Source organism: Cervus elaphus, chromosome 30 (assembly GCF_910594005.1).
Source record: "Cervus elaphus chromosome 30, mCerEla1.1, whole genome shotgun sequence".
In the NCBI taxonomy this organism is placed as follows: domain Eukaryota; kingdom Metazoa; phylum Chordata; class Mammalia; order Artiodactyla; family Cervidae; genus Cervus; species Cervus elaphus.
This window is the reverse complement of record NC_057844.1, coordinates 27,375,021-27,393,337: the sequence shown is the minus strand read 5'-3', so window position 1 is coordinate 27,393,337 and position 18,317 is coordinate 27,375,021. Positions and strand designations below refer to the sequence as shown.

The window sequence follows — 18,317 nt, the reverse complement described above, 5'->3', positions numbered from 1 at the left end:
CAAAACTCAATTCACTACTGAGAAGGAAAGATGTGAGGAATTGAAATCAAATGAAAATAAAGACCATAGAGAAAACAAGGATGTTAAAACAATAAGGGTCCCCTCTCTCTACCAGCGGCATTACATCATCAGCAAACTTCCCTCCTCTAGATTCTAAAGGCATTGTAACCTGGGGGACCACTTGCAACCTTGCTGTTTCCAGAAACAGCAATAGATGATGCAAAGCTTCCCATCAGGAACCAGACATTTTTATCTTTCTGTCATCCTTAAGGAAAAATTAAAAATAACCATAGCGTGTTTTACTGAGTGCTTGTTTGGCAGGCACTGTCCTAAGCACTTCCTACATGAATTCAGCTATCTTCGGAATAACTCTATTATTATCCCCATTTTTCAATTGAGGAAAATGAGGTACAGGACTGTTAAGTAACTCCCCTAGAGTTACACAGTGAGTAAGCAAGGAAGATTGGATGCAAATTCAGGTAATCTGGCCCGAGTCCAAGTTCATGACCAATGCATGTTGCTGTCTCCCCAAGATACCAGCAGCAACACTGCAGATGACCTTGGAAACTTTTGCACCACCTTCCAAGGGCCTCATTGTCATATGCAGGCAGGACACATAGGTGCAAACCAAGCTGTTTCTATTTCGGTGACCTACACAGTGTGAAGACAGGAGTGCTCATACTTGTAGTGAGGGAAATCTGGTTCATTTACCTTCCTATTTGGTCCATTTCTGAGGACAACAACCTGGTCCTAGACCATTGAGAAATGTTTAATGTCATCTCATGTCTCTTCCCAAATCTGAACACCTAGTAGGCTCTTTATAAATCCTGGTTTGCTATCGGATTTAGTTTTTAAAATAAGACCATCTCTTACAGATGCCTAAGATAGCTTGCCAAATACCCAGTGTTTACACACTCTTGTCTGTATAGGTTTGAACTTAAACTTAACTGGATTTTCTAATTATTGCCATTCTTGTTTTCCTGATATTGGGCTTCTAGATTTGCAGATTTATAGAATGTGTTCCTTTATGTTTGTCTTTTTGTGAGCAGTACAATCCATTGCTGATTTACAAGGTCAGGTTCACCTCACAGTAATGGCAGTTTTGGACCAGCCTTAGAAAGGTGGAAGAGAGGAAGAATAATAGGAGTTGTGCTAACTGAAAAAACACAGATAAGTACATACTCTAATTAGAGAAAGGATATCTGAGCAAATCAGTTATAAAAGACTCTAATCCTTCGTGAAGAGAAAAATGCTGATGGGAATGTGTTTTCTTTTAATATTTTGATAGAGGTCTTCTCCTTGAAGACAGTATTCACTGCTCAACAGCTTTTGCAATTCTCCAGGCCCTCAGTCCATCCTCGTCTTGGTAATTTTAGAACACAATGTGGCATTTTTTTCTTGATTCCAATAAATTGCAGTGTTTGCTGCTCATCTTCTTTAACAAGAGTTCTTATCCTTTTATAAAAATAGGTATCTGAGTGTAAAAGACAGTCGAAGCCCTTAAAGATATCTTGTTTTGAAGAGAGACTTTCAAATGAAGCGATAAAAAAATAAATTACACAACATTAAATTTCCTAAGTAAGCAAGATAATAGAGTCTGAAAACCAAAGGTGCTGAGTGAGCAAGCTTCCACTTCATTCAAAACTGAGCTCTGATGTGACCTGAATGTTAGTCCTGCCGTGTGTAAGATGCATTATTGAGATGGTATCATCTGTTATTGGCATTAGTTATTCAGTTTGTATGCCATTTTTCATTACTAACCTTCTCTTTTCCAAAGCCTATAACTCAGTAGTAAAAATTTATATTTTCCATTATTTTTGAAGGGCCAAATTTGGCATACAAATTCTAATGCTTAAAATGGAATTTTATTTCAGGAGAAAATTGGGCTGCATTCAAGCAAGATTCTGTGAAATATTACAGAAGTTTACTAGCTTAACTTTTACATCAAAGGATGAGAGACATAGTTGATATTATGGGAAATAATATTTTTATTTCTGCATGCACAACACAAACAGACTTGCAACCATATGAAAATATTGGTCTGGAAAGCTGGGAGCCCCCAGGAGATTCAAGTGCTTTTCTAGGTGCTCACTGAAGATATTTCTTGGAATGAAGGTTCTAGAATACAGCCTTCAGTATAGTCTTTATGTTTTAAGGAAAGCCAGGGGACTTGTAAATGTGAACAGCCCACAAGTGAAAACAGAGATGGGATGGATCCCACCACTCAGGTGCCTCTAAAGACCCAGGGCCAGAGGCAGGTGTGCGTAGGAACTTCCAGTGGACTTCCAGTGGTGTGGTCTCTTCCCAGAGAGCTGTTCATGATGTCATTAGTGGACATCAGGTCATTGGCCCAAGACAGCATTTGTCAACATTTTAAAGTCACAACCCCCTATAACTCACTTGATAATCTTGCCATTTCCCCAATGCTCTAGTCTTGTCCACAGTGCTCAAGGTCAAGTATTATCAAAATGGAAATATAATAGTCACCCTAACACATGACTTCTCATTTGTTTACTTATTATTAATTATTAATCAACTAATTAAATACATTAGATCCTCCTCTAAAAACAGGTTTTAACTGGAGGGAAAAGAGTATGAGGAAAAAATGCCTTTCACCATGCCTGGTATGTAGTAAATAGCAAGATCTCAAAAATGTTAGTTCTCTAGCTGGGTGACTAGTGGTAAAGATGGAGAAGGGAAACCAGGGTCTCCACCCATAGTGGGTTCTGTACCTACTTGACAATTTATACTTAGGCTTGGCTTGACTGTAGGTCTCTGACAGTGATTGGGGAAAATGTTACTGAGCTGATTGTCCAAGAGAAGCTGAATTGTTTCTAGCTAAGAGAAGAAAGGTTATAAGAGTTAAGGAATGCATAGAGTTATCTCGACTTATTGAGTAAGGTTATCTTTTTCTTCAAGGTGTTAGTATCCTGAATCTTCATATTTCTTATGGTTTTATTTTACATGTCATCTTTTCCACTGTCCATTCAAAGGCAAGCTCTTTACAGAAAATACAGTCTTCTTTAAGCCTCCAAGAGCCCCCAGCCTAGAGCTCTAAGCCCCTGGGCTGGATTATCAGATTGAAGGTTAGTCTTTGCTCCATATTGTGACACCACTTTACTCCCTTTTTGTGGTTTCAAGCAATGCCAAGTACACAATTATCTCTCTTAGGTTGCTTTATCATTGTTTGTATACAAGAAGTTGATTCAAGTTGTACTTCATGTTGGGTAGAAAAGAAATACATACTATCTCTGTTCCATCTCCCCAGCAGTAGATACTCTTTGGATGGAGTGAATAACTAATAATACAAATTCTAAGTAGAGCACAAAATGCTCTATTCAGAGCAATGTGTGTTGACCATATCCCTAAGTATTAAATATCTTTAATATAGCAGTATAATATCAGTATATTAGGAACTAGAGTTATAGGAAATCAACTGCCTGTGAATTATAAGTTAAATTTTGCTTTGTTAGATATTAATTCAAAAAATTTTTGGCTTATTTGGAGAGATTTCAATTGAAGGCAGGCAGGGCCTTTTGGCCATTTTCTTCATTTCTACATATGGTCTTACTTAGATCTCAGGCCCTTAAGTGTACATCTGTTAATGAACAATTTGCATTCTTAAAAGACTGTTACAACTAAAAGTTTAAACTATCCATGTGCCTACTTCCTATGAACACCATTCCTATTCATTTTGCTCATTTATAGCTCTTTGAGAACTATAAATTCCCAGCCAATGAAATCATTTGATTTCTCCCTCAGAGGAATTTTGAATGAGGAGAAAATTGGTTCCATTTAAATCATGTGTATGGCTGGCACTCACATTGTGCTGGGCTCCACTCATTCAGCAGAGCTCTGATGTATAGAAAACGGAGCTGAAAAAAGTTAACCTGCCCTAGATGCCGAAAAACAGTGTGGCTCAAATACCAGATGACACACCGGGTCTCACTGAAGGTCCCCCCAAAAGACCATGTGTCCACCCCTCCATACACTGTCACACTGGCCCTGTGTCCTTCATCAAGAGTAACCAGGAAGCTGGGCTTCTCTGCTGGCTCAGTGGTAAAGAATCTGCCTGCTGGCTCAGTGGTAAAGAATCTGCCTGCCAATGCAGGAGACACAGGTCCCACCCCTGGTCCAGGAAGAGCCCTCATTCCATGGAGCAGCTAAGCCCATGCACCACAACTGCTCAAGCCTGAGCTCCCAACAAGAGGAGCCATGGCAGCGAGAGGCCCTTGCACCACAACTAGAGAGTAGGCTCTGTTCTCCACAACTAGAGAAAGCCCTCACACAGCGAGGAAGACCAAGCACAGTCAAAAATAAACTAATCTTTTTTTTTTTTTAAAGAGTAACCAGGAAACAGTGGTGACATCAAACAAGGTTAGGGCACTGAGAGTGCCGCTCACCACCAACATCCCACCTGCTCTGGGGTGATGCTGATAGCACACCCAAGAGCTGCCAGGCCCATCCTTCACCCTCACTTTATCCTTCATCGTCTCTCTAGACTTCATTCCCTTTTCCTCTTCCACTCTTCATGCTTTCACACCACAGAGGACCTTCTTGTTTCACAGGAAGCCAAATCTCCTGACTCATTTATTCAACAATATCTATTGAGTACCTCATGTTTTCCAGGCTCAGTGAAGGGCTCAAAGTTAGCTCCTTGCTGCAAACGGCTCTTTATTGCGGGGAAGCCGACAGGAACCACTGACACTGATTTAAGTGCTACATTTGAGGTTTTTTCGGTATCGGTGACACACAGAAAGGCGTGAACAATTATGCTTTGGAGAGAAATGAGGGACCACAGAAAAATACGAATAAAGAGGTGTCAAAGCAGAGTTGAGAGGAAGGCGTATTTTATCTAGGATTGCAAAAAGCATATAACTTGACTAATAAGTTAATTCACACTCTACATGATAGAATCATTTTTCTGGATGTCTCATAAAATTCTCAAACTGAGCTGACCACTCTGAAACACACACTGACCCACATTTGACCTGCTCTCCTAACTGATTCCCCCATACTAGTTTTTGGTATCATTAGTGAATAGCATCAGATCTTGAAACTGAGAGGCAGCTCTGATTTCTGTGTCTCTTTTATACCCCACATCCTAAGATCTCCAGGAGGAATTCATTGTACTCAAGAAATGTCGACTTGACCCATCTCCTCGTCTTCCCCATGAGAAGTCCACATCAACCTTCTCTTGGACTAGTTATTGTAGACTCTTTACCGCAAGTCACTCCCTAACAAGGAACAGGTAACATATATATATTTTCCGCCTCCAGCTGTATTGAATGCCGTCCCCTGCCCCCGTGTACACCCTGGGTAACACATGCTGTACCACCAGGTGTCTGCTGATCATGGTCCTCCCTTAGTTCCTGTGTTCTCTTGTGGAGTGTGTGTGTCTGTGTGTGTGTGTTCGCCTAGACTGTGTGTGTGTGCACATAGACTTGCAGCCTGGAAACTCCTCTTTTTTGCTTTAATGCAGCCCTCCTGAGTGGCCTTTTCATGTGGAAAACTCTTTTCATCACTCTAATCCACTGCTGTCTCTATAATTCTTCTACCCTTCTTACCTGTATGTCTTCAACAAAACACAGCACAATGAATTGTAAAGAATTATTTGAACAATCTGAACACATTAGGATACGAGCAGAAAGTAACTTGAGTATTTTTGGTCATTACTGCCTTTTAAACTTGCACTTTTGAATAGCTTTTTTTTTTTCTCCCCCTCTATTCCCTTGGGTAATCTTGGAGTGACCCTATAGTTTTTATAGCATTCTCAGGTACTAACTGATGATGTAGGCTTGCAGAAATGTAAAGTGTAGAGAGATCTACACTCGATCATTGATTTTGTCAGTCATTCAACAGAAAGCACAGGAAACTGGGGGTGACATTAGTGAGTTTAGTGGAAAATTCCCATGTCACATGGCTAATGTGGTAGTATGCTGGGTCAAGGCCAGTTGTGCATGTCCAGTGACCACAGGTTGTCTCTTTATTTTGCAGGGATTGGCAGGGAGATGGTCTTCAGAAAATCTCTCTACTTGTCCTCTGCCACCTGGGCCATGTTACTGTTATCCCCTGAACAAGTTAACTTCTCCCAGCTGGCCATGAATGATCCCTTCACCTCAGCTTCTGGCCATCCACCCAGTCGGGTCCTTTTCTGATGGTCATCTTGCCTCAGAGATATTCAATTCCACAGGAGTTTTTTTCAAAACAAACATAATTTAATTTTATTTAAAAAAATTTTCATTCTTTTGACCATGCCATGGGACATGGTTCCCTAACTAGGGGCCAAACCTGTACCCCCTGCATTGGGAGCATGGAGTCTTCACCACTGAACCTCCATGGAAGTCTCCAACTTTTTTTTTATAGGTTGCAAAAGATGTTTTTTTAAATTAATTTATTTATTTTAATTGGAGGCTAATTACCTTACAATATTGTGGTTGTTTTTGTCATACATTTGACATGAATCAGTCACAGTGTACATGTGTCCCCATCCTGAACCTCCCTCCCACATCCCTCCCCATCCCATCCCTCTGGGTTGTCCCAGCGCACCAGCTTTGAGTGCCCTGTTTCATGCATCAAACTTGGACTGGTGATCTGTTTCACATATGGTAATATACATGTTTCAATGCTATTCTCTCAAATCATCCCACCCTCACCTTCTCCCACAGAGTCCAAAAGTCTGTTCTTTATATCTGTGTCTCTTGCTGTCTCGCATATAGGGTTGTCATTACCATCTTTCTAAATTCCATATATATGCGTTGATATACTGCATTGGTGTTTTTATTTCTGACTTACTTCACTCTGTATAATAGGCTCCAGTTTCATCCACCTCATTAGAACTGATTCAAATGCATTCTTTTTAATGGCTGAGTAATATTCCATTGTGTATATGTTCAGTTCAGTTCAGTTCAGTTCAGTCACTCAGTCGTGTATGACTCTTTGCAGCCCCATGAACCACAGCATGCCAGGCCTCCCTGTCCATCACCAACTCCCGGAGTCCACCCAAACCCATGCCCATTGTGTCGGTGATACCATCCAACTATCACATCCTCTGTCGTCCCCTTCTCCTCCTGCCCTCAATCCCTCCCAGCATCATGGTCTTTCGAATGAGTCAGCTCTCCACATCAGGTGGCCAAGGTATTGGAGTTTCAGCTTCAACACCAGTCCCTCCAATGAACACCCAGGACTGATCTCCTTTAGGATGGACTGGTTGGATCTCCTTGCAGTCCAAGGGACTCTCAAGAGTCTTCTCCAACACCACAGTTCAAAAGCATCAATTCTTCGGTGCTCAGCTTTCATTATAGTCCAACTCTCACATCCATACATGACTACTGGAAAAACCATAGCCTTGACTAGATGGACCTTTGTTGGCAAAGTAATGTCTCTGCTTTTTAATATGCTGTCTAGGTTGGTCATATGTACCACAACTTTATTATCCATTCGTCTCCCAGTGGACATCTAGGTTGCTTCCATGTCCTAGCTATTATAAACAGTGCTGTGATGAACATTGTGGTACACGTACTTTTTCAATTCTGGTTTCCTCAGTGTGTATGCCCAGCAGTGGGATTGCTATGTTGTATGATTTTAGAATATTTTTAGATTTACAGAAAAGTTATCAAGATAATAAGAGAGTTCCCATGTACCTCACACCTAGTTGCCCTATTGTTAACTTCTTATATCAGCGTGGTACATTTGACACAACTAATGGTCTAATATTTATACTTTATTATTAACTGGTGTCTATACTTTATTCGGAACTTCCCTGGTGGCTCAGATGGTAAAGCGTCTGCCTGTAAGGCAGAAGACCTGGGTTCAATCCCTGGGTCAGGAAGATCCCCTGGAGAATAAAATGGCAACCCACTCCAGTACTCTTGCCTGGAAAATCCCACGGACAGAGGAGCCTGGTAGGCTACAGTACATGGGGTTACAAAGAGTCAGACACAACTGAGCAACTTCACCTTCACTTTCACTTTCATACTTTATTCAGTTCATTATTTGGTGGGGAGGATGCTTCCCAAGTGGTGCAGTGGTAAAGAATCCATCTGCCAATGTCTGACCTCGTGTCACCTCAGGACCCCCTTAGCTGTGAAAGGTTCTCAAACTTGGTTTTGATGAGCTTGCTAGTTTTGAGGTGTACTGATCAGGTTATCTGGTAGAATGTCCCTAACTGAGAACATTTCATATTACACTAAAGTTATACACTAGGTTTTAAGGAAGAAGACCACACATGTAAACTGCTGTTCTCATCACATTGTATCAAGAGTACATACTGTCTGCATTAACTTTACTGTTGATATTGACCTTGACCAACTGGCTGAGGTAGTGTTTGTTCATTTTCTCCACTGGAAAGTTACTCTTCGTATTTCCCTCTTTCAACACTGTACCCTTTCGAAGGAAGTCATTATGTTAAGCTCACATAGTGGGAAGTTTTGCTCTACCACTTTGAAGACAGAGTAGCTACAGAAATTATTTTTCACACACTTAGCTTCTTCTGCATAGGTGGCCTGCCACTTACTGTTCTCTGAATTTGAGGCATTTGCCCCCCAAACTCTAGGGGGGAGTTGTGTTTATTTTCCTATTACACCATCATAGTTCCATGATTCTGCAAGCATTGGCCTGGACCAGCAGCATCAGCATCACTTGAGAATTTATTGTAAATGCAACTTCTCAGCCTCACTCCAGACCCACTGAATCAGAGATTCTGGGCTGGGTCCCAGCAGTCTGCATTTTATCAAGTCCAACAACAGTTTCTGATGCAAGCTAACATATAAGCACCACAGTGGTTAACAGTTTGTGTGTACTCTACCCTGAACTTGACTCTAAGCTCTTGTGGACCTATCAGCTAGCCTAGCACATAACTTAACACAGGGTAGGAGCTCAAAAATGAGCTGCAATTTTATTCTAGATTATTTTCTACCATTGAAATTGCACTATTTTATTTTTCCTGCTGTTGGGCCCTGAGTGCTTCCTCGTCTTTATGAATTCCTTCGGTTCTGCCCATACCTTTTATTAAAATCTGTTTAGTTAAAACTTTTTGAGTATGCCATCTATTTCCTATAAAACCCTGATGGATACAATGGCCTCAGAGTTTATTCATTTCTGTCAAGGACCGCAAATGGAACACTTTTTCCAAAGAAGAAATAGCTAATGATGGGTTTTTAGGTTTTCCTTATTTGAAAGTGAAGAACCCCCCTACACTGTTCTGAAGAAACAGCTGGATTGAGCTTCTATGTTCTGTGTGCCAGACTTATGCCCAGTCCATTGTACGTTATACATTTAATTCTCACAATAATAATCATGAGGTTTTATTATTTCAATTTTACTGGGAATCAAAGGTCAAACCAGTTGTGACTTGCATCATATTATAAAGCTAGAAAAAATGAGACCAGAATCATAACATCTGTCTGATGACAAAACCGACGTCCTTAAGGCCCCTGTAGGCCCCAAGCGTCATCCCTTTGCACTGGTGACACGGCAGCTACTGTACCAGAAAGGGGCTGCTGGTCAGGCCAGTCAGGGGCAGAGCAAGGGACACTGGAGACACCTGCACTGTAGTTTCTGCTTCCCAGACAAGAACAGAGAGCTTCAGCAGGGGCCTGACAGCATTACAGGGATGCACCAGATCAGGAGAGAGATTAGAAGTCAAAGTTAAGGGCAAGAGTATCACAGAAATGTGTAGGATTAGGCTGGAAAGTCAGAAGAAAGTTGCACAGTATTTACAGATAAAGGCAAAAATAGACCATATTGCAACTCAATTTCAACAAAAGAGGCAGTTAAGAGAGACAAATTACAAGGATGGTGCTGTGCTGTGCATAGTCAGGTCCAACTCTTTGTGACCCCGTGGACTGTAGCCCACCAGGCTCCTCTGTCCATGGGATTCTCCAGGCAAGAATACTGGAGTGGGCTGCCATGCCCTCCTCCAGGGGGTCTTCCCAACCCAGGGATCGAACCCAGTCTCTCCCACTGCAGGTGGATTCTTTACCATCTGAGCTACTAGAGAAGCCCAAAAATACTGGAGTGGGTAGCCTATCGCTTCTCCAGGGGATCTTCCTGACACAGGAATCGAACCAGGGTTTCCTGCATCACACCTGGATTCTTTACCAGCTGAGCCACCAAGGAAGACCCATAAGGGAGGTACCAGTTAGCATTTGGAGAGAGAGTGAGATAAAGCTATTTTGTCAACTTCTTTTTGTTTTAGCTGCACCTCACAGCATGTGGGATCTTACTTCCCTGACCAGGAACTGAACCCACGTCCCCTGCATTGGAAGTGCAGAGTCTTAACCACCGGACCACCAGGGAAGTTCCCTGTCAATGCTCATCGCTGGGGCTTATTCCCCTGGCTTAGTTGCCCCTGGGCAGAAGCTGGCAGTCCCTAGAACATGCCAAGACAGAGCATACAGGGAAACAACACCAGATGGGGGAGGGAGGACTTTACCCTTTATCACACTAACTAATGGCTCTTCTCCTCCTGAGTACAAACAGCACCCACCACCCTCCCCCCACCCCCAAAAGGGAACAGTGGATCTTAACTCAGTCTCCACTGAGCACAGCAAGACTTTGCCTTCCATAAATAGTCTTCTTAAGAACCTGCCTTGAAAATCACCTTTTAGTGAGTGGATCATATAGTCATAAATAAATAAATGCCTGTTGAATAGGAGGGAATGGGAATCATAGCTAGATTGGAATGTCACCTTCTTGATTACAGGGCTCTGAATTGTGACACTTCATCCAGACTCTGTGATTTGTGCTGGGGAGGCCACGGTGAAAAAGCCCTCGTGGAGCTTATCACTCTGCAGCAGGAGGGTCAGACAAGAGAGAAGTAAACTTCCGTATCACGAGAGATGCCATAAAGGAAATAAACAAGATAGGATGGGGAATAGTGTAGTAGTCAAAGACCTCAGAGGAAGAAATACTCAGGCAAAGACCTGGAGGGTTTAAAGAAAAACTCACACACAAAGACTGCCCATTCAAAATACACAGGCAGAGGTTTTCAGGTGGAGAGAGGAGTGAGCGCTAAAGTCTGGATTTGGGAAGGCTCCAGTGGGAGAGGGAAGGAGATGAAACTGGAAAGAAGGGTCAATTTGAGACCACACATGAGCCCTGAGGATCAGGAGAATATGTTGCCTCACCAATTTAGGGACAACGCCCCTGATGAGCTCGGAAGAATGAAAACTATGCCCCTTTCCCTAGGCAACAGAATTCTCCTAAAAGAAAAGGGGGGAATGAGAGGGCAACAGACAGGAAGGCTGCTGCTACTGCTAAGTCACTTCAGTCGTGTCTGACTCTGTGTGACCCCATCCCTGGGATTCTCCAGGCAAGAGCACTGGAGTGGGTTGCCATTTCCTTCTCCAATGCATAAAAGTGAAAAGTGAAAGTGAAGTCGCTCAGTCATGTCCGACACTTGGCGACCCCATGGACTGCAGCCTACCAGGCTCCTCCGTCCATGGGATGTAGGGGTCTCCAAATGGAGGAAATAGGTTGCAAGTGTCAGACATTTTTTATCTCTCTCATAAGTGGCAGGAGGAAACAAACTATAAGCGTCCGATTTTTGGCTTCCCTGATAGCTCAAGTTGGTAAAGAATCTGCCTGCAAAGCGGGAAACCTGGGTTTGATCCCTGGGTTGGGAAGATCCCCTGGAGAAAGGAAAGGCTATCCACTCCAGTGTTCTGGCCTGGAGAATTCCATGGACTGTATAGTTCATGGGGTCACAAAGAGTTAGACACAACTGAGCAACTTTAAATGTAAATGTAATGTGAGCCCTGGAAGAGCCCGAGGCCTCCCAGCCGTGATTCTAAGGTGCCATCTGGCCCTGGGTCTAGGAAGGTGGACGCACTCTCCTTTCTTTGCTGCGGATCAGGTCCCGTTCCTGGCAGGCTGTCAGGAGAGCTCTCACTTGGCAGGTATGGGCTCCCTTGATTTCATAAATGCACAGCCTGTAGTCAAGAATTTCCAAATGTGATTAAAATGAAACTGCCGTGGAAATCAGGTCTGGCGGCCCATCTCTCCAGTACTCAGAAGGAAGAGCACCTCCCAGACCTGGCAGGCGACCTCAGTGACATGGTTTGGAATAGATTTAGGAAGGGCTGCCAGGTAGACAAGAGATTTCAATAACTAGCAGCCAAATTAGTCATTAGAAGGACTGGGTACCAGGGACGCACCAGGGAAAACCTCCCGACCTCTCAATAGTTGAAGTCATCGAGATAAATGAGCTCTGAAAACAGTGTTTCATTTGAGAAGGAGGATGTACTTTATGATTAACTCCAGATGACCACAGTCTCCGGAGGCTGACCAAACCCTGTTCCTGGAAATCAGAGAATGATAACTTTGCAATAGCTTCTTTGGTCAGTTCAGTCCTTGAACAGTTCAAAAGAGGGAAAAATTGGCCTAAAATGTCCTATATAAGCAGAGAAGCAGAGATAAAATTCATTTTCCTGGCCAGATTCAGTTTGGATCCAAGGCCAGCAGACCAAATTGCTACGTACAGTTTCCTCTCTCAGTGGTTAGTCGTGCCATGGAAGAGATGGTTCCAGAAGGATAAACAAAGGTAATGCTTTAAGCAAACGGACCGTACCTGCTTGTGAGCATAATGATGGTCTGCAGCCAACACGACCACAGCCCACTTCCTCTGTGGCTGGTCTTAATTGAAACTGACGGAGCTGTGGAGCTAGCTGGGTTTTGCATAAATCATCATCGGTAATACACTTTCAAGGGTAATCACAACATTAATATACCAAGCAGGAAGTGAAATAATTAAAATTTAGCACAGTGCGGTATTGAAGTTTCCAAAATTAATCTGAAGCACCTTTCCTCAGTACAAATGAGCAATTGCTTCAGTCCATAGAAAGGGACATTCAAAGAAGTACTACATAGGCCATCAGCAACAAAAGAAATTCTACTCTTCTTCCTACATTGTAAATTGTCTGCTTATATTTTAATGCTTTTTCCTTTCTTCTCTAGTGGTGCAAGTTTTGTTTTTTTTTTTAATTTGTTTTACCTGCCTTTAAGCTAAATACATGTCATAAAGCCATGTAGAATTAAAATCTTGCAGATCTGGGAGCATTAAGAGAGAAAAATTGTTCCCTTATGACCCTTAGGAAGACAATTCCAGCCCAGAGAGTGAACGAGCATATGTACCTAGGGTGATAAGCATCTCATTTCAATATATCTGCATAGAAGGTAATAAAGTACCCAGGCTGAGTCCCCTGGTGAGCCACAGGGGTAAGACAGCGGCACTAAATTGTTCACTGCTTCTGATGGAGTGTCTTTAATGCTGGATGCTTTGAAAGATGATAAGCAAAAAGCTCCCTGTCGTCCTATGTAATCTCACAGGCAGACAGCTTGACAACAGCAATATTTTGCAGAGAACCACACCCCAGTGTTCCAAGACTGGGAACACCTTGACCTAGAAGCACAAAAATATTAATCGGTCTTTGAGTAGGGGCTTCCTCCAATGGGCAAGACTCCTGGTACCCAGGCAGCATCCCAGCTAAAAGTCAACACTCCCTGAACTGTACAGCAGGTAAAGCCTGTACTCTGTCAGGAGTAACTTACCTTTTAACTCACACAGGTGTTACTTCCTTTCTCCACAATATCACACCTTCCATAAGGACTTAGAGGTCTCTGAGTGCCTGGAGAAAAAAGTGGTAATGAGTTCACATCACCCTTGTAAGAATTACTTGAAAAGGCAATTTCATCTAGATGTCAGTGATGAGAGCAGACACACAAAAGAATGTTCAGCCATGGAATTTCAGACCCTGGGGAAGGCGAATTAACAGCAAGATATGGGGTAGGGTCCCCATGCCTCTTACAATGCATTGTTCAAATCATACTCCCCACACTGCCTGTGTTTAGAGTCAATTCTTAGGACTTATCATTTGAAATGGACACCGCCATTTCCTACATTAAAAAGATCCTCTAGTGGGGTTGGTCACCCTCAAGTGATGGGATGTGGGAGAATCAATGTAGAGTAAGGAGAGTCGTCGGTTAATGCTAGGTTTCTTCACTGTTCACTTGAAACCATCACAGCATCGTTAATCAGATATACTCCAGTACAAAATGTCTTTGGTGTTAAAAAATAAAATTTTATAAATTAAATAAGTTTTTAAAAAAAGGTTTCTGAGGGTCAACCAGCCAATGAGAATGCCCAGCAGACCATGACCAGAAAAATGACTTCCTTTGGAAAATAGTAAAAGCCTTCACCATATTATCTTGTGCCCTTTTGAAGGAAATTTTACTCTTGTATGTTCTTCCTGTTAATACCAGAGAGCTCAGATGCAAACAAGTCCCATGGAAATTCTATAGGCAGAACCTAAGCACAAATGGGTACTCATGTCCTTGACCAAAACTTCAGGGTCTTCAAATATTTCTCATCTGGCAAACATCCAAAAGCTTGTGCTACTGTTAAATCTCCTGTCTCAACTTCCTTGATGCTCAACTTGCTTGATGACGAAGTCATCAAAATTCAACTTGATCATGCATCAAGCAACTTTCTCTCAATTTCAAGGGAGAGAAAAATTTAGTTGATACAGATGCCTTCAGTTCACATCAAGTCAAGATATGGTGAATGAATGCCTATTATGGGAGGAAAGGCAAAGTGGGAAGCAGAGGAAAGAGGAGGAGGAGGAGAAGCAGCAGAAGCACAAGCTGAAGGAGGAGGAGAGAGAGGAAGGGCAGGAGCAGATGGAAGCAGAGCAGAAGCAGAGAGAGAGGAGGGCAGGGGAGAAGGAGGTGAAGTCAAGTGGAAACTGCCCTCAGCTTCACTGAGCATCATTGGCTGTGAACATCTTCCCCTTCATCCTCAGATGCTGGCCTGTCACTGCCCACTCTCCAATCGTGTGGTGATGACCCCTAGTCACACTTATACATAGGAGCTCGCATATTTCCATGACATTCACCATTTGGTTCCAATGTAGCCAACTGTCAGCGTCACTTTGAAGAAGAGTCTAGTTCCTTCCCCTTCAGGAAGTGCAAATTGTCCTGTAATATGTATAAACGGCTGTGGTGGTACAGCAAGAGACATTTGCTTCCAGATTTTATTTTGCTTTTGATCAAGTTGAATTTCGATAACTTTGTCATCAAGCATAATTAACAAAAATAATGTAATTATGGAGTACATAGCACAGGTGAAACTTAATTATTTGGACTCCCAGGAAATGAGCTCTTACCAGCAAAGTAGCAACTTGAGGGAGGACCAGGAAACCGAGTGTCATCCTCTCTGATTTAGCAGTGATGCCATCTGTACTGGGCTGAGTCCAAGCAAGCAAGCAGCCAGCCAGGAGGCTAAATGCAGGAGCAGTGGGTCACAACCCCAGGGAACATCTGGTCCCTTGAGTAGCCAAGGCAATTCCATAAATGGTTAGAGCCAGTGGGCCTTCAGAGAAAACATAAAAAATGAAAAGTGTAACATTTTTCTCCTGCCAGCTATCCTACCCTACTTTGGCTTTCTTTCACAAGAAAATACAAAGCAGAGCATATAATAAAATAGCTGATATAGACTGTGTCCCCCCAAATTCACGTGTTCAAACCTTACACCCAGTGTAATGATATTTGGAGGTGGGGCTTTGGGGTGTCGAAGAACAGAGCCTCCAGGAATGGGGTTAGTGCTCTTATACAAGAGACCCTAAAAAGCACCTTTACCTCTTCCTCCGGGTGAAAACTGTCATATGAGAACCAGGAAGCTGGTGCTCACCACACACTATACCTGCCAGCACCTTGAATTTGGACCTTCCTGCCTCTCTAACTGTGAGAAATAAGACCACAGTTGCACAGTCTGTGTCATTTTGTTACAGCAACCCAAACAGATGTAGACAGTGGTAATTAGGGGAAAAGTTTTCCGGTAACCAGTGTGTAATCTGAGAACAGAACCAGCAGAATGCACAGCACCAAGTTGTGTTCAATTTAATACGCGCGTTTACCCATTAGTTCTGCACCAACTTGGGACTGGACTTGGGACACATTCCTACCAAGACCAGACCCAGAGATCACAGAGAGTTCTGAGTTTTCCCGCCCTTCAAACCAGGGGATTTTAGAAGCTGGTTCAGAGACCGAGTCCTTAGAGGATAGTCCCAAAGTTGGCAGCTGGACAGAGAGGAAAAGTGGGAGATCCTGGCTTATGTCTGCTATCAGATAAAATTAACATTTGTTCACTATGGAAAGCAGTAGGGAGGTCCCTTAAAAAAACAGACATTTCTCCAAAGAAGACATACAGATGGCTAACAAACACATGAAAAGGTGCTCAACATCACTCATTATTAGAGAAATGCAAATCAAAACCACAATGAGGTACCATTACACACCAGTCAGGATGGCTGCTATCCAAAAGTCTACAAGCAATAAATGCTGGAGAGGCTGTGGAGAAAAGGGAACCCTCTTACACTGTTGGTGGGAATGCAAACTAGTACAGCCACTATGGAAAACAGTGTGGAGATTCCTTAAAAAACTGGAAATAGAACTGCCATATGACCCAGCAATCCCACTTCTGGGCATACACACTGAGGAAACCAGATCTGAAAGAGACACGTGCACCCCAGTGTTCATCGCAGCACTGTTTATAATAGCCAGGACATGGAAGCAACCTAGATGCCCATCAGCAGATGAATGGATAAGGAAGCTGTGGTACATATACACCATGGAATTTTACTCAGCCGTCAAAAAGAATTCATTTGAACCAGTCCTAATGAGATGGATGAAACTGGAGCCCCTTATACAGAGTGAAGTAAGCCAGAAAGATAAAGAACATTACAGCATACTAACACATATATATGGAATTTAGAAAGATGGTAACGATAACCCTATATGCAAAACAGGAAAAGAGACACAGAAATACAAAACAGACTTTTGAACTCTGTGGGAGAAGGTGAGGGTGGGATGTTTCAAAAGAACAGCATGTATACTATCTATGGTGAAACAGATCACCAGCCCAGGTGGGATGCATGAGACAAGTGCTTGGGCCTGGTACACTGGGAAGACCCAGAGGAATCGGGTGGAGAGGGAGATGGGAGGGGGGATCGGGATGGGGAATAAGTGTAAATCTATGGCTGATTCATATCAATGTATGACAAAACCCACTGAAATGTTGTGAAGTAATTAGCCTCCAACTAATAAAAAAATTAAAAAAAAAAAAAAAACCTGAGGTAAAGTTGAAAAAAAAATCTGACTTAAAATAAAAGACTGACATCACCAGAAAAAAAAAAAAAAACTAGAAACAGAGTTACCTGTATGATCTTGCAATCCCATTCCTGGGCATATAGCCAAAGAAAACTCTAGTTTGAAAAGATACATGCACCCCAGTGTTTGCAGCAGCAATATTTACAATAGCCAGGGCATGGAAGCAACCGAAACTGTCCTCTGACCCACTGACAGATGAATAACGAAGGCGCGGTGTGTGTGTGCACATATACACACATAATACACACACACATTACAGAATGGAATGTTACTCAGCCACAAAAAAGAATGAAATAATACCATTGACAGCAACAAGTATGGACCTAGAGATTATCATGCTAAGTGAAGTAAGCCAAACAGAGAAAGACAAATATCATATGATATCACTTACATGCGGAGTCTAAAAAATGGTATAAGTGAACTTATTTACAAAACAGATGTAGACTCACAGACATAGAAAACAAACTTAGAGTTACCAAAGGGGAAGGGAAGAGGGATAAGTTAGGAGTTTGGGAGTAACATATACATGCCACTGTATATAATAAGATAATGAACAAGGCCAACTGTATAGCACAGAGAGCTATATTCAATATCATGTAATAACCTACAGTGGAAAATAATTTGAAAAAGGAATATATATATCCATATATGTATGTATAACTGAATCACTTTGTTGCATGCCTGAAATAGAACATTTTAAATTATACCCCAATTTAAAAGTTTAAAAATAGTTTAAAAAATAACATTTGTGCCAAAATTTCAAGTAGTAACTCACTTCAGTTTGTGCATTCAGCAGAAGTACAAGGGATAGGGAGAAAGAATAAGCAAAGTTCCAGATATCTTTGGAGTAGTCATTGAAGTCTCCTCATGTAGGATGTAAATGAGTTTTTCTTTGGGTTTTGATCTTAGTTTCACCTCAAAAGGAAAATGCCTTTTTATTTGGCTTGTTTGCAATTTTTTAAAACTTATTTTGTAAATATTTCATAATATTTAAAACAGTATATAATGAGGACTGCATGCTCTTGCAGCAGAAAATAATTAATAATACTTGGCACTTAACGGCACTTTTCATCATTAAATTGCTTTGTAGACATTAATTAAGGAAAAGATACTTCATCTTTTTAAAGTTGCTGTTAGGCTCCTGTCAGTGA

General features: G+C 42.1%; 1 long non-coding RNA gene across 1 annotated transcript in view; it reads right to left on the bottom strand.

Moving 5' to 3' along the window:
* Positions 1-18,317, bottom strand: part of LOC122686614 — a 546,075-nt gene that overhangs the window by 15,515 nt on the left and 512,243 nt on the right. The window contains exons 9-10 of the long non-coding RNA XR_006338856.1: positions 15,165-15,370; positions 13,552-13,628 (exon numbers count right to left, since the gene is read on the bottom strand). This is a non-coding gene — a long non-coding RNA (uncharacterized LOC122686614). The remainder of the gene's footprint in view (positions 1-13,551; positions 13,629-15,164; positions 15,371-18,317) is intronic.